The 13911-nt window shown below is 35.1% G+C and overlaps 1 protein-coding gene across 1 annotated transcript in view; it reads left to right on the forward strand.

Moving 5' to 3' along the window:
• Positions 1-13911, forward strand: part of B3glct (beta 3-glucosyltransferase) — a 114671-nt gene that overhangs the window by 9704 nt on the left and 91056 nt on the right. Inside the window, exon 3 of the mRNA XM_010623884.2 lies at positions 11167-11276. The gene's annotated coding sequence lies outside the window, so the exon portion shown is untranslated. The remainder of the gene's footprint in view (positions 1-11166; positions 11277-13911) is intronic.

Consider the following 13911-nt stretch of genomic DNA (forward strand, 5'->3'; position numbering starts at 1 on the left):
GTGTGAGTGTCTTCAATGTATTCGTTTTTTTTTTTTTTTTTTTTTTTTTTTTTTTTGCTGCTGATGTGTTCCTTTCTGTGTGAGTCTCCAGAAAACTGTAGCTATTTAAAGAAACCCTGGAAATCCCTCTCCCCGAATCTCTCCTTGAACTTGCCCCACTTCCTCTCATGCTCCCGAAGTACCCTGTGCTTGACTCTGAGGTCCCCCTACTTCTTTATGTCACCTCAGTCTGTCTCCTAAACTAGGCTCAGACATGCCAGCGCTGCCGCTGCTCTTGTTCATCTTTGCAGCCCAGAGCCTCATGCTTAGTAGGTTCTTGGAAGACATCTGCTGAACATGCATGTAGTATGCATAATTGAAGTACAGTATAAAAAAGGAAGGGGCTGGCATGACTTCTTAGTAGCTATGGTAAGAAGTGGAAGACAAATACATCTCTCAGACAAGACTCAGGTACATGAAAAGGAAGAATTTGCTTATGTTCTTGCAAAGCCTCTCCCCTGTGTGGAACTGTTGTCTTCTTGAGAAGCACAGTGGGAGCTTTGCTGAGTTGATAAAAATAGCAGGAGTTGTTTACTGTGGTGAGCACAGGATTAACCTTTTGACAGATGGATCTCCACTTCTAAAGAATTTCTTATGAAGTAATTTGAACATATGAAAAGCTACAAAGAGAAGTACACATACCCACTTATGTAGTGCCTAGATCAGTGATGATTGACCTTTTAGAGCTTTCAGTGATGCAACAGCCCACTGCCACTCATGTGCCATAGGTTTGCCACCACTGGCCTAGATGAAGAAATAAAATAGTATGAACACAACTGAAATCCTTTAATTATTATCCTCATTTGGTGTTGTGTAACCTTTCATATACTTTTACATATGTATACTTTATATTCTTTTTTTTTTGTACCGGGGATTGAACCCGAGTCCTTGCGCTTGCAAGGCAGGCCACCGAACCGCTGAACCAAATCCCCGGCCCTACTTTATATATTCATTTGATGTATATTTCTGCTTATATTTTTGCGAACTATTTATTTATATAGTTACTCTGTTGCAACTGTTTTTTTTAACCACATATCTGTGAGATTCATATGAATGCAGTACTAGTTTTATTTTTTATTGTTTTTCTTAGTACATGCTCGTATTACATGATACATTCATCTAAGGGAGTACGACATAGCTTCATTTTTAAAAGTTCTTCCCCTTTCTACCCTCTCCCTGTGTCTCTAGATCCCTGCACTTGTTTTAATTATTGTTATTATTGTTTTTAGTTCATGTTTGTCCCATATGATGATTAGAATCATTGTGGGTAGTGTGTACATGTTCATCACACATCTTAGGTCTTTTTACTTCACTTTCCCCTACCCCCATATCTCCCTACCCTTGGTCTCTTGATCCCTTTCCCATTTACAAAAGATCTACCTTCCTATTTCTTTCTGTCCGTCCTTTATTTTTCTCTTTATTTGTACTTTGGATTTTTCATATGAGAGAAACCATATTTAAGCTTGCATGTCTAATTTATTTGACTTAACATAATATTTTCAAGGTGCATCCATTTTCCTACAGATGTTTTAAATTTATCCTTCTTTACAGCTGAGTAGTACGCCACATATATATGTATATATATTTTTCTTTGTCCATTCATCTGTTGATGGACATATAGGCTGCTTCCAATATTCTGTTATTATGAATTGTACTTCTATAAACACTGGTATGCACCTATTGCTGTAATATGGTATCTTTAACTCTGTGAGGAAGATACTTAGAAGGGGAATAATTGGGTCAAATACAATTTCTTTTTTTTAATAAATTTTATTTTATCCCATCCCTCTCATGTCACCTCCTTCCCTATGTACAAAAGCTTTGATTCCATTTTTTCTTTCTATTTTCACCTTTTTTCTTGTCCCTTCCATCCTCTCTTGTTCCCCTTCCCATCTGACCACTTTCTTCCCATTTCCCAATATCCATTATCCATTTCAGTCCTTATTTCCACTTTCAGTTTCTCACCTTGGAGAAATAATGCAGTATTTAAATATGTATGTCAGATTTATTTCACTTATTATAGTCTCAAGGTCCATCCATTTAGCTATAAATGTCTGAAGTGCATCCTTCTTTATGGCAGAGTAGTACTCCATTGCATAAAAACCCTCATTTATTCTTTATCCATTTGTCAGTTGATGGACATCAAATGCAATTTCTATTTTTAGTTTTTTGAGAAATCTTCATAGCAGTTTTATTAATTTACATTCCCACCAGCAATGTAGGAGGGTTCCTTAAAACCCCAGCCATGCCAATATTTGTTATTATTTGAGTTCTTGATGACTATCATTTTTGGAGTAAGATGAAACTTGTTTTGTTTTCAGTTTTTTGTAATGGCCAGCAAAGAACATCTTCTCATGTATTTATTGGCCATTTGTATTTCTTCAGAGAAGCATCTATTCATTTCAGTTGTCCATCTTTGATTGGGTCATTTATTTTAGGGGGTCTAATTTTTTAGAGCTCTTTATATAAATTTTTGGTCTGAGGTGTAGTTGGCAAAATATTTTCCCATGCTGTAGGTTGTTTCTTCATTCCATTGGTTGTTTCCTTTGCTGTGTAGAAGCTTTTTTAATTCAATGTGATTCTGTTTTTTGACTCTTGCTAGTTATTTCTTTTACAATTGGAGTTCTGTTCAAAAAGTCCTTGACTACACCTGTAATTTGAAGAATTTTATCTGTTTCATCTTCCAGTAATTTAAGTGTTTCTGTTTTAATATTTAGATCTTTGATCCATTTTTATTTTAGTTTGGTACATGGTGAGAGATACTGTCTTCTGCATATGGATATCCAGTTTTCCCAGCAACATTGGCTGAAGAAACTAGTTTTCCTCCGACATGTTTTTGTCCTCTTTTTCAAAAATCAAATAGTTGAATGTGTCTGGAATTGTTTTTACCTGCTCTGTTCTGTTCCACTGATCCACTTGTCTGTTTTTGTGCCAAAACTGTGCTTTTTTTAAAAAATTACTGTAGCCTTGTTGTATAATGAGTCAAATGTTGTGATGCCCTCCTTCTTTGCTATTGTTACCCAGGATTGCCTTTGCAACTCTGGGTCTCTTTTGGTTCCGTGTGAATTTTATGTTTGTTTTCTGTAGTTATGTGATGAATGCTATAGTTATTTGATTGGGATTATATTAAATCTATACAGCAGTTTTGGAAATATGACCATTGTGACAGTATTGTATTTTACCTATACAGAAACAGGGGGCATCTTTCCTTTTTCTGTTGTCCTCTTTGGTCTCTTTTCTCAGAGTTCTGCAGTTTTTCATTGTAGAAGTCTTTTACTTTTTTGGTTACATCAATTCCTAAGTATATAATAGTAATGAGTAGTATTGTTTTCCTAATTTCTTTCTTGTTGAGCTCATTGTTGGTGTACAGGAACGCTACTGGTTTTTGTGTATTGATTTTATAGACTGTTACATTGCTGAACTTGGGTATTAATTCTAGGAATCTTTTAGTGGAATTTTTTGAGCCTTCTATGTAGATGATCATGTTATCTACATATAATGATATTTGATTTCTTCCTTTCCTATATGTATCTCTTTTATTTATTTCTCTTATCTCTGCCTCTGACTAATGTTTAGATTGCTATATTGAACAGAGTGGTGATAGTGGACATCATTATTTTGTTCCTGACTTTAAAGAAAAGGCTTTCAGCTTTTCCCCATGTATTGCAATGTTGGCCATTGGTTTGTCTACATGGCTTTTTAGATTGAGGGAAAGTTCTTCAATACATATCTTTTTCAGTTTTTTTAAAATAATGAATAAGTGTTGGATTTTGTAAAAAACTTTTTCTGCATTTATTGATATGATCCCATGGTTCTTGTTCCTGCTTCTCTTTGTGTGATACACTCCGTTCAGTGATTTGTTGAACCATCCATGCAACCCTGGGATGCACCCTACTTGGTCATGATCCTTTTGATGATTTGTTGGATCTGTGTTTTTAAAGAGATGGCCTGTAGCTTTCTTTTTTAGTTGTCTGTCTGGTTTGGGGATCAGAGTGATACTGGCTTCTAGAAATGAGTTTGGAAACACTTCTTCCCTTTCCTTTTCATTGAAGAGTTTGAGTATTGGTATTATAACCTTCTCAAATGTCTTATAGAAGTCACCAGTGAATCCATCAGATTCTGGATTTTTCTTATTTGGTAGTTTGTTTGTTTTTTTTTTTTTTTGGTATCTGCAAAGGCAGGCGGTGGCACCACTGAGCTAAATCCCTGGCCCAGATTGTTCAAAATTTTTATGTCTTGGTTTAGTTTTGGTATTTGTATGAATCCAGGAATCTGTACATTTCTTTTATCTTTTGGATTTTGGTGGCGTCTGTTGTGATTTCGTTTATTTCATTTTAATTGTATTGATCTGAATCTTTTTCTTTTGGTAAGTTTGGCTAAGGGATTATCTATTTTGTTTATTCTTTCAAAGAATTAGCTCTTTGATTTATTCTTTTGTATTATATTTTAAAATCTCAGTTTCATTAATTTCCACTCTAATCGTTATGATTTTTCTCTTTAAACTAGATTTGGGTTTAAATAGTTGTTTTTCAATATCTTGAGGTTCATCATTATGTTATTTATGTGAGCTTGCTCTATTTTTCTAGTGTGAACATTAATTTCAGTAAGCGTCTTTTTTAGTAATTGCTTTCATTGTGTCCCATAGATTCTGTGGTGTTATATTAGCATTGTTGTTTGATTCCAGAAATTTTTTAATTTCTTCCTTGACTTTTTTTTTGTGTGATCCATTGTGTGTTCAGGAGTGTTTATTAATTTTCTGTGGATTATTTTGTAATTGGCTTGTAGTTTCAGTGCACAGTGGTATTGTGGTTTGGATTCTTTTTTATTTATTTAAGCTGATTTTGTGGACTAGTATGTGATCTGTTTTGGAAAAAGTTCTCTGTGCTACTGAGAAGAATGTGTATGTTTTAATAGGGTAGAACGCTATATAGATATCTTTTAAGAAAATGTCTTCAAAAGTATGATTCAGCTCTGATACTTCTCTGTTAGTTTTTTGTTTGGTTGATGTCTCTGTGAAAGCGGGGTATTGAGGTTAGCCACTATAGTTGTATTGGTGTTTTATTTGACATTTTATGACCAGCAGTGTTTGTTTTATGGAGTTAGGTTCTCCAGTGTTTGGTGCATAGATAGTTACAATTGTTTTTTCTTTTTTCTTGGATTGTTTCCTTAATTAGTATATAGTAACCTTTTTTTGCCTCTTCTGATTAGTTTTAACTTGAAGTTTACTGTGTTGAAGTATAAAATTGCTACCCCTGCTTGCTTTTGGGGTCCTGGTACATGGAATATTTTTTCAATTCTTTGATTTTTTTTGAGACACAGTTTTGCTATTTAGTTCAGGCTGGCCTTAACTCACTTAACTTAGGTAGGATGGCCTCAAACTCTCAATAATTCTTCTGCTCAGCTTCCTTAGTGCTGGCATTACAGTCATGCACCACCATGCCCAGCTCCATTCTTTGATTTTTAATCTCTGAATACCTTTTGGATTAGATGAGTTCTTTGAATGAAACAGACTTTTGGATTCTGTTTTTTTCAGTATGTCAATCTGTGTCTTTTAATTTCAGGAGGCCATGAACATTGAGAGTTAGTACTGAAAGTTACTGATTTATTCCTGTCATTGCATTCTTTTTGTATTTTCTATTCATTTAATATCCCTCTTTTGTTTATCTGCTTGCTTTGCTTGATGTATTTTTTCCACCTGTACTTTGCTTTGTTGGCTTTGTTGCCTCTGTCAGTAGTTCATTTTTTGAGTATATTTAGGAATGCTGGTTTGGTGTTTGTGTATTTCTTAAGTTGTTATTTTTCTTGGAATGTCCTTATCTCTCCATCTATCTTGAAAGAAAGTTTTGTAGGATATATTAATCTGGGTTGGAATTTGTTTGCTCTAGAGCTTGAAATACTTCCTCAAGGACCTGCTGGCCTTTTAAAATTTGTGTTGAGAAGTCTGCTGTAATCTTAAATGGTTTCCTTTTATACATGATTTTTTGCTTTCCTGTGACAGCTTTTAAGATTCTTCTGTCTTTTGTTGGAAATCTGGGATTTTTTTTTCTCATTGAGTTTATTGGTACTTTTAAAGTATGCAGTACAGTTACATTCATCATTGGGATCTTGGACCTTCACGTGACAGGTCTTGATTCTCATTTTTTCCCCTTAACCCTGCCCTCCCTTCACCCCCTCCTCCCTTCCCTATTTACAAATACTTTATTTCCATTTTTTCATTTTCTTTCTTTTTTTTCCTCTCATTGAGTTTATTGGTACATTTTAGGTATACAGTACAGTTACATTCATCATTGGGATCTTGTACCTTTACATGACAGATCTTGGTTCTCATTTTTTCCCCTTGTCCCTGCCCTCCCTTCACCCCCCCCCTGTAATAAAGTTTACAAACACTTTATTTCCATTTTTTCATTTTCTCATATTTTTTTTATTTTTTTCTTTTCCCTTACTAGCTTTACCTGAAATCTGGGATTTTGACTAAGATGTGTTGTGTGCAACTTCTTATTTCACCATAGTTAGGTAATGATCTGTGAACCTCTTGTCTGTATGTTGAAATCTTTCCTCATACTTGTAAAGTTTTCTAATGAACATTTTTTTATCCCATGTGTACTCTCTCTCGTCTAGTTTTTCTGTAACTCCAGTTAGCCTTAGGTTGGTTTGCCCAGTGTTGTCTAGTAGCTGTTAGATGAATTTTTCTTCTTCTCTTACCGTTTTTAAGACTTTTCTAGTAATTCATCATGACTTAATGTTTTGTTCTTGATTTCAGAAATTCTTCACGTTGGCTATTTCTACAGTTTATGAATTCTATACAATTTTTTATTTCCAGTATTTCTGCTTAATACCTTTTCATGGAGTATATATCTTTGACAAATTTGTCATTCATGTTTTGAACTGTTTTAATCAGCTCTTACAGTTTTTTACTTCTCCCCTATTCACATTGGTCAGTTTATGTGATAGTTCCATCAACATTTGAGTCTTTTTTGAACTTGCCAAGTTTCTTTACCTCTTCTTTAATAAGTAGTAAAACTTCACTGGTGCTTTTCTCTTCATTGGTGCCCATAGATCTGCTTTGGGAGAGTTGAGAGACTTTGGGGACCTTTATTGCTTTGTATTTCCATGTTGTTCTTGTATATATGTATGTGTGTATATTTGTGAGGGCAGGGGCAGGCTGTAAGAGAAGGAAGGTGTAGTCTGGTTTTGAGGAAAGCTGTGAGGTTGTCAGAACCTGTCAATAAAGATATGTATCTGAAAGGTGGAAGAGAGGCAAGGGAAGACAAGGAGATAGATAAAATAAGGAAGAATAAAAAGAATAGAATAGGGAAGACAGAAAGTACAAGAGAAGATCAGAGTGACAGAGAGAGAAATGGGAAAGCAACTGCAAAGAAGAATTTAAAAGTGGAAGAATAATAAATAAAATAATTTTTTTTTATTTTTTTGGTTTTTTGAGACAGGGTCTCACTATGTAGTTGAGACTGACCTGGAACTCACTAAAAATAATTTTATTAAAAAATTTATTAGGTAAAATAATTAAATTGAATTGATACAGAAGATAGAATTGAAGAAAAGGATTAGGGAAAAGGGAGATAGAAAATAACTATATCAAAGCAAAAATCAAATAACAAAAGCAGAGGGCAAGATAAGGAAAAAGCTGAAAGAAAAAAATAAAAAAGAAAGAACAAAATTTGACAGGAACCCAGATCAAATGCTCCAACAAGAGAATATACGTGCAATTCTCATGTGACCACTATGCCAGAAAGCCTGAGTGTCCACACTTCACTTATTTCCTTATTGGTGATCTGTGTGCAGGCAGCTTCACCAGATTCCCCTGTCTATAGACTGTTTCCCCATCTGTGGTGAGCGGTGTCAGGTTCTTCCATCCAGGCTCTGCTTTGGGCATGGTTAGCTATAGTCTTTTGTCTCTGACCCATGATCCAACCGCCTCAATTAATTTGAGAGGAGGAGGATATGAAATAATTTTTCTCACAATGAGCTCTCCTTTACCTTCTGCCAATGTCCTGCTTCCTTTTGGGCTGGGCAGTTTCATGTTCTCATTCAGTTATTTCCTGACTAGTTTGTTGCCAGAAAGTCTCTGCCCCACCTTGTCCTATCTTTACTTCTGCGCTCAAATCCTTGACTGACCCCATTTCAAAATTTCCCCTTTCCAGCCAGCAAAATCTGACATAGTCCCTGGGCTTGGTTTAGGGACTTTTTTCCCCTGTAACTTTACAGTGGTCACAGTTCAGAATTTCTTACTAAATGATATTTTTCCAGTCTGTCCAGAAGTCAGGCCTCCAGTGGTTGTTTATTCCCTCGGGCTGTTTGGACCTCTCACAGTGGCTGCTCCTTGGAAAGAGTAGGGATAGGGGTGGTAGAGATCAGCAATGGTGGTACGATTTCCCTTTTTCAACAGATACTTTGTTTGATCTACCTGTATGGTCTTTAAGATTAATTTTTGGGTTCAGGATATGAGTACTTCTCCCCATTTCACAGCACCTGTGTATTAGGTGAATCTTTTCTGAGTCATCTGTGATGTAACTTCCTGTAGTAAGCCATGTTGAATTTTTCTTTTTATGGGATTAATTGGCACATGTAGTGGTAGTTAGTTTTTATTGTTGGATAGTATTCTGATTTATATATCTTGTTGGTATATATTTGAGTTGCCACAATTTTTTTCCTTTACACAATGCTACTATGAATATTCTTGTTTTACATTTTTGTACACAAATGAGAGTTTCTCAAAGGTGATTAATAGTGAAATTTCTGTATCGTTGAGAATGTACGTCTTCAACTTTATTAAATTTTGAAAAATGAATCCCCTGAAACTTATTTATTCCATTCTTAACAAAAATTTATAACTCCTCTTTTGATATGTCAGTTTATATTAATATTTCAGATGTTGTGGATTGAAGATAACAGTTGAAAAATAATATACCTTTTATGTTATGATATGTATTCCCTCAATGTTCAGAGAGTCAAGAAGCTGTTTAAAAATAGAAACAGGTATATGAAATGTTTCTATTTATATAAACCCCTAAAGAAAAGAAATTGGAACAAATTCAGTGGGTTATTCAGCATTCTCTTTTATATTTTTTATTTAGTTTTAACCAATAAATTATTCTTAGGATCTAGATGGCTCACTGTGAAACTATCTGTTGTGTGAATGTTTGAGTGAGTGAGTGAAGGATGAAACTATTTGGCTAATAACATAAGAACAATAAAATATAATGAAATAGTTAAAATCTAAGTAGTGTCCCTGAGCTGAAATGTTAAAGAGAAACACCTGGCAGGGGGAAGGTCCCCATACTGATCTGTGGATGTTATCACAATTTATGCAACATCCCTTTAATGTGTACACCCTTGTCTAGGTGCTGCCGTTATGGCTATTTCTATTTCTTTATTACAAATACAGAACCTGGGGAGACTGTGCTTGTTTGGTGTATAGCCTGAGCAGCTGTCCTCCTTCGCAAGATTTCTAGAGGTCTTCCCCAGCCAGGTGGGCATGACATACTAGTATTTCTTCCTGGCCCTGTTAAAAGTTGGTTACTTTCACATGGTTCCTTGTGGACTAGCAAATACTGTGTTGTATCTGGGCTTTCATACACAATTCCGGCTAGTGCCTTGTTACCATGGAATTGTTGTTGTTGGTTTTCTAGAGATAACATCTAAATCTGGCTAGGTGTGTTTTGAGATAGTATAGGGATTGTTGAGTTACTTGTTAGCAAATCCCTGTTAATTTATCAGACATATGCAGTCATTATTTTGTTTTTGTTTTTTTTTTTTTTGTACTGGGAATCGAACTCGGGTCCTTTTGCTTGCAAGGCAGGCACTGAACCACTGAGCTAAATCCCCAGCTGCAGTCATTGTTAAATGTTACTGCAGAGACATGCAGAACATTCTTGAAATATCATATTGGTTTGCTAGGATTGGATTAAAGACTTAGTCCCCAACACATGACAGTATTGTGAGGTGGTGGAACTTTTAAGAGGTGAGACAGTGCCAGGGATTTAGCTCAGTAGTTCTGCTGCCTGCCTTGCAAGTACAAGGTCCCAAGTTCGATCCCTGGTACCCCCCCCAAAAGAGGTGAGACATAGTAAAAGAAAGTTAGTTCACTGAAAGTGTGTTCGTGGAGGGGATTTTGGGATTTCCTGTCTTTGTTTCCTGATCCCTGAGGCAAACAGGACTTCTCTGCCACACATTCTTGCCATGATGTACTGTGGTGCCACAGGCCCAAAGCAACAGGGTCCAGTGATTGTGCACTGAAACCTCCAAAACTGTGAGCTAAAGTAAGCCTCTCTTCTTTTTAAATTGATTATCTTGGGTATTTTATTACAGTAACCGACAACTAATACAGGCTGCATAACAAAGAATCACATGGGCATGGTTAGTTATAGTCTTTTATAGTTGTGGCTTAATCAATAGAGATTATGTCACAGTTCTGAAGGCTAGAAATGTGAGATCAAGGTATTGGCAGGGTGGTTTCCTTCTGAGGACTGTGAGGGGCTGTGAGGGAGTATCTGTTCCAGCCTCCTCAGCATGGCTTGTAAGTGAACATCTTTGTGTGTTTTCACATTGTCTTCCCTCTGTGCATATCTGTCTGTATGCTAAATTTTCACTTCATAAGGTTATCAGTCATACTGGATTAGCTCTTTAACTTGATGACCTCTATAAAGACCTAGTTCCAAAGAAGATGAGTTTCTGAAATACTAAGATTTAGGGCTTCAACATATGCATTCTAGGGACACACCATAACAGGTTGCACCACAATGTAGAATTATGAGAGAATTATTAGAAGGCTACTTGTAAACATTGGGTTTTCAGCACTAGGGAGGCTAGTATCCTAGACATTGAATGCTTTGGAACCTTCTTTTTGACAGATGAAGGAGCACGTTCACAGTTTCTTACCACAGACTTGGTCTAGTACAGTGAGCTTATTTACTTGCTAACTTCTAGGAAGGAAGTTTTGGAAATCAGTTTAAAAAGTCAGATTTTGTCCTAGAATTAGATATAAATAGATTTCTTCCCCCAAGAGTTTACTGCTTGAGTTGTTCTTGTTCTTTTTTCATTTGTTTTCACATTTATTTCAATCATTGCTAATGAAAGAAATACCTGAAAACTTTTTTTTTTTGGTTCTAGACTTAAAAGAAATTATATTTGTCATCCAGAGTCAAAGCAATTCTTTTCATGCAAAGAGAGCAGAGCAATTGAAAAAAAGAATTTTAAAGCAGGCTGCAAATCTTACACAGGTATGTAGAGATGGCTCAAGATATGTGCTAATTATGTTTTTCTTCATGCAATTATGTTTCCAAAGCATTGAAATTAGTTTTATTTAGATGAGAACAAATCTTTTGACTCATTTAGCTTATTTAATATCTACTATTGTTGAAAATGCTGTGGTTACAAAGCACACACAAAGAAGGAAATTATAAAAATCAGAGCAGAAATTAGTACAATTGAGACTAAGAAAACAATACAAAGAATCAGAGTTGATTCTTTAAAAGATTAAATAAAATTGATAAGACCTTAGCCAACCTCATCAAAAAAAGGAAAGAAAAAACCCAAATCCATGCAATTAGGTAGGAAAAGGACAAAATCACAACAGATCCTGTAGAAATCTAGATCATCAATACCTATTTTGAGAACCTGTACTCTGCTAAGATAGAAGACTCAGAAGAAAAGGTTAGATTCCTCAATATATATGAATTACCAAAGCTGAACCAAGAAAATATAAAAAATTCTAAATAACCCAGTATCAATCAATAAAAGTAAAGAACTAATTAAAAAACTACTAACAAAAAAAGCATGGATCCTAATGAATTCATTACTGAATTCTACAGGAACTCTAGAGAAGACCTCATGCCACTCACTACTCCTGAAACTCTTTAATGAAATCGAAAGGGAAGCAGTACTCTGAAAATCATTCCTGGAAGCAAGCATTATCCTCACACCAAAATCAGCGAAGGTCCCAAACAAGAAAGAAAACTACAGGTCAATCTCCTTAACGAACATAGATGTAAAAATACTCAATAAGATACTGGCAAACAGACTGCAGCAAAATATTATACACCATGACCAAGTAGAATTCATCCCAAGAATGCAGGGGTGATTCAACATGTACAAATCAATAAATGTAATATTATGTGGTAAATAATACTCCATCAACAGAACCAAGGAAAAAACTCAGAAAGACAGATGCAGAAAAGGCATTTGACAAAGCCCAACACACATTGGTGAAAAAGTACTACAGAGAATTGGAATAGGTCTTTATCTCAATCTGATAAAAGCCATCTATGACAAAAAAACTGCTAGCATCATATTAAATAGTCAAAAACTAAAAGCTTTCACTCTGAAATCAGGAACAAGACAAGAGTGCCCACTATCACCACTGCTTTTCAATATTATTTCTGGAAACATTAGCCAGAGCAATTAGACAAAAGAAAGAAATAAAAAGAATATAGGTAGGAAAGGAAGAAGAATTATCATTATTTGCTGATATGTAACAGTCTGTGAAGACCCCAGAAATACCACCAAAAGACTCCTAGAATTAATAACCAAATTCAGCAGCATAGCAAGGATACAAAGTCAACACTTAAAAATCAGTAGCATTCCTGTACATAAATAACGAACTTATTGACAGAGAAATTAGGAAAACACACGTTTCACAATAGCATTAAGAAAAATGAAATACGTACAAATCAATCTAACAGAGTACATGAAAGACCTATACACTGAAAACTCTAGTACTCTGAAAAATGAGATCAAAGAGGATATCAGAAAATGGAAAGATATTCCCTGTTCTTGAATAGGCAGAACCAGTATAGTGAAAGTGACCATACTTCCATAACTTTTATACAGATTTAATGAAATCCACCATTAAAATACCAATAGCCTTCCTCACAGAAACAAAGAAAATAATTCTAAAATTCATATGGAACCAGATGAGAAGTAGAATACCAAAAGAAATTCTAGGCAACAATGGCAAGGCAGGGGACATCACAATCCCCAGTTTGAGATCATATGACAAAGATGCTGTGATAAAAATAGTATGGTACTGGCAAACAAACAAAAAACAAACCAGATCCAAGAAACAATGGAACAGAATAGAAGATGTAGAAATAATTCCCAGCACACTTAGCTATGTTATTTTTCACAGAGGAGCCAAACACCTTCACTGGAAGAAAAATAGCCCGTGTAGTTAATAAATGGTATTGTGGAAACTAGCTTTCCACATGCGGAAGATTAAACCTGGACCCTTATCTCTCACCATGCACTAAACTAAAATCACAGTGGATCAAAGATCTAAATAGTAAAACAAACACTTAATCTGCTGAAAAATAAAATAGGTGAAACTCTTGAAGACATAAATGTAGGCAAAAACTTAATGAACAAAAACCCAGTAGCATGAGCAATATTACAAAGAATCAACAACTAGTATCTCATCATATTAAAAATCTTTTACCAACAAAAGAAACTATTAGCAGAGTGAAGAAACAACCCATAGAATAGGAAAAAAATATTTTTACCAAAAGTACTAATATCTAGATTATATAAAGAACTAAAAACAAACAAATAAACAAGCAAAAAAACAAAAATGAGATTCTGCCAAATTTAAAGGCCTAATCCAGAAATGGGCATCTGAAATGAATAGACACTCAGGTGAAGAAGTAACAACAGCAAATAAATATATGAAAAAATGTTCATCATCAGTGGTCATTGGGGAAATGCAAATTAAAATAACACTGATACTCCATCTCAGTCTTGAAAGAATAGCTGTCATCAAGATATCAACCAATAACAAGTGCTGGTGAGGCTATGGGGAAAAAGGAACTCTTCTCCACTGTTGGTGTTATTGTAAATTGGTACAACCAATGTGGAGATCAA

The sequence above is a fragment of the Fukomys damarensis genome, unplaced genomic scaffold, assembly GCF_012274545.1.
Source record: "Fukomys damarensis isolate Sample0158 unplaced genomic scaffold, DMR_v1.0_HiC HiC_scaffold_38, whole genome shotgun sequence".
Classification (NCBI taxonomy): domain Eukaryota; kingdom Metazoa; phylum Chordata; class Mammalia; order Rodentia; family Bathyergidae; genus Fukomys; species Fukomys damarensis.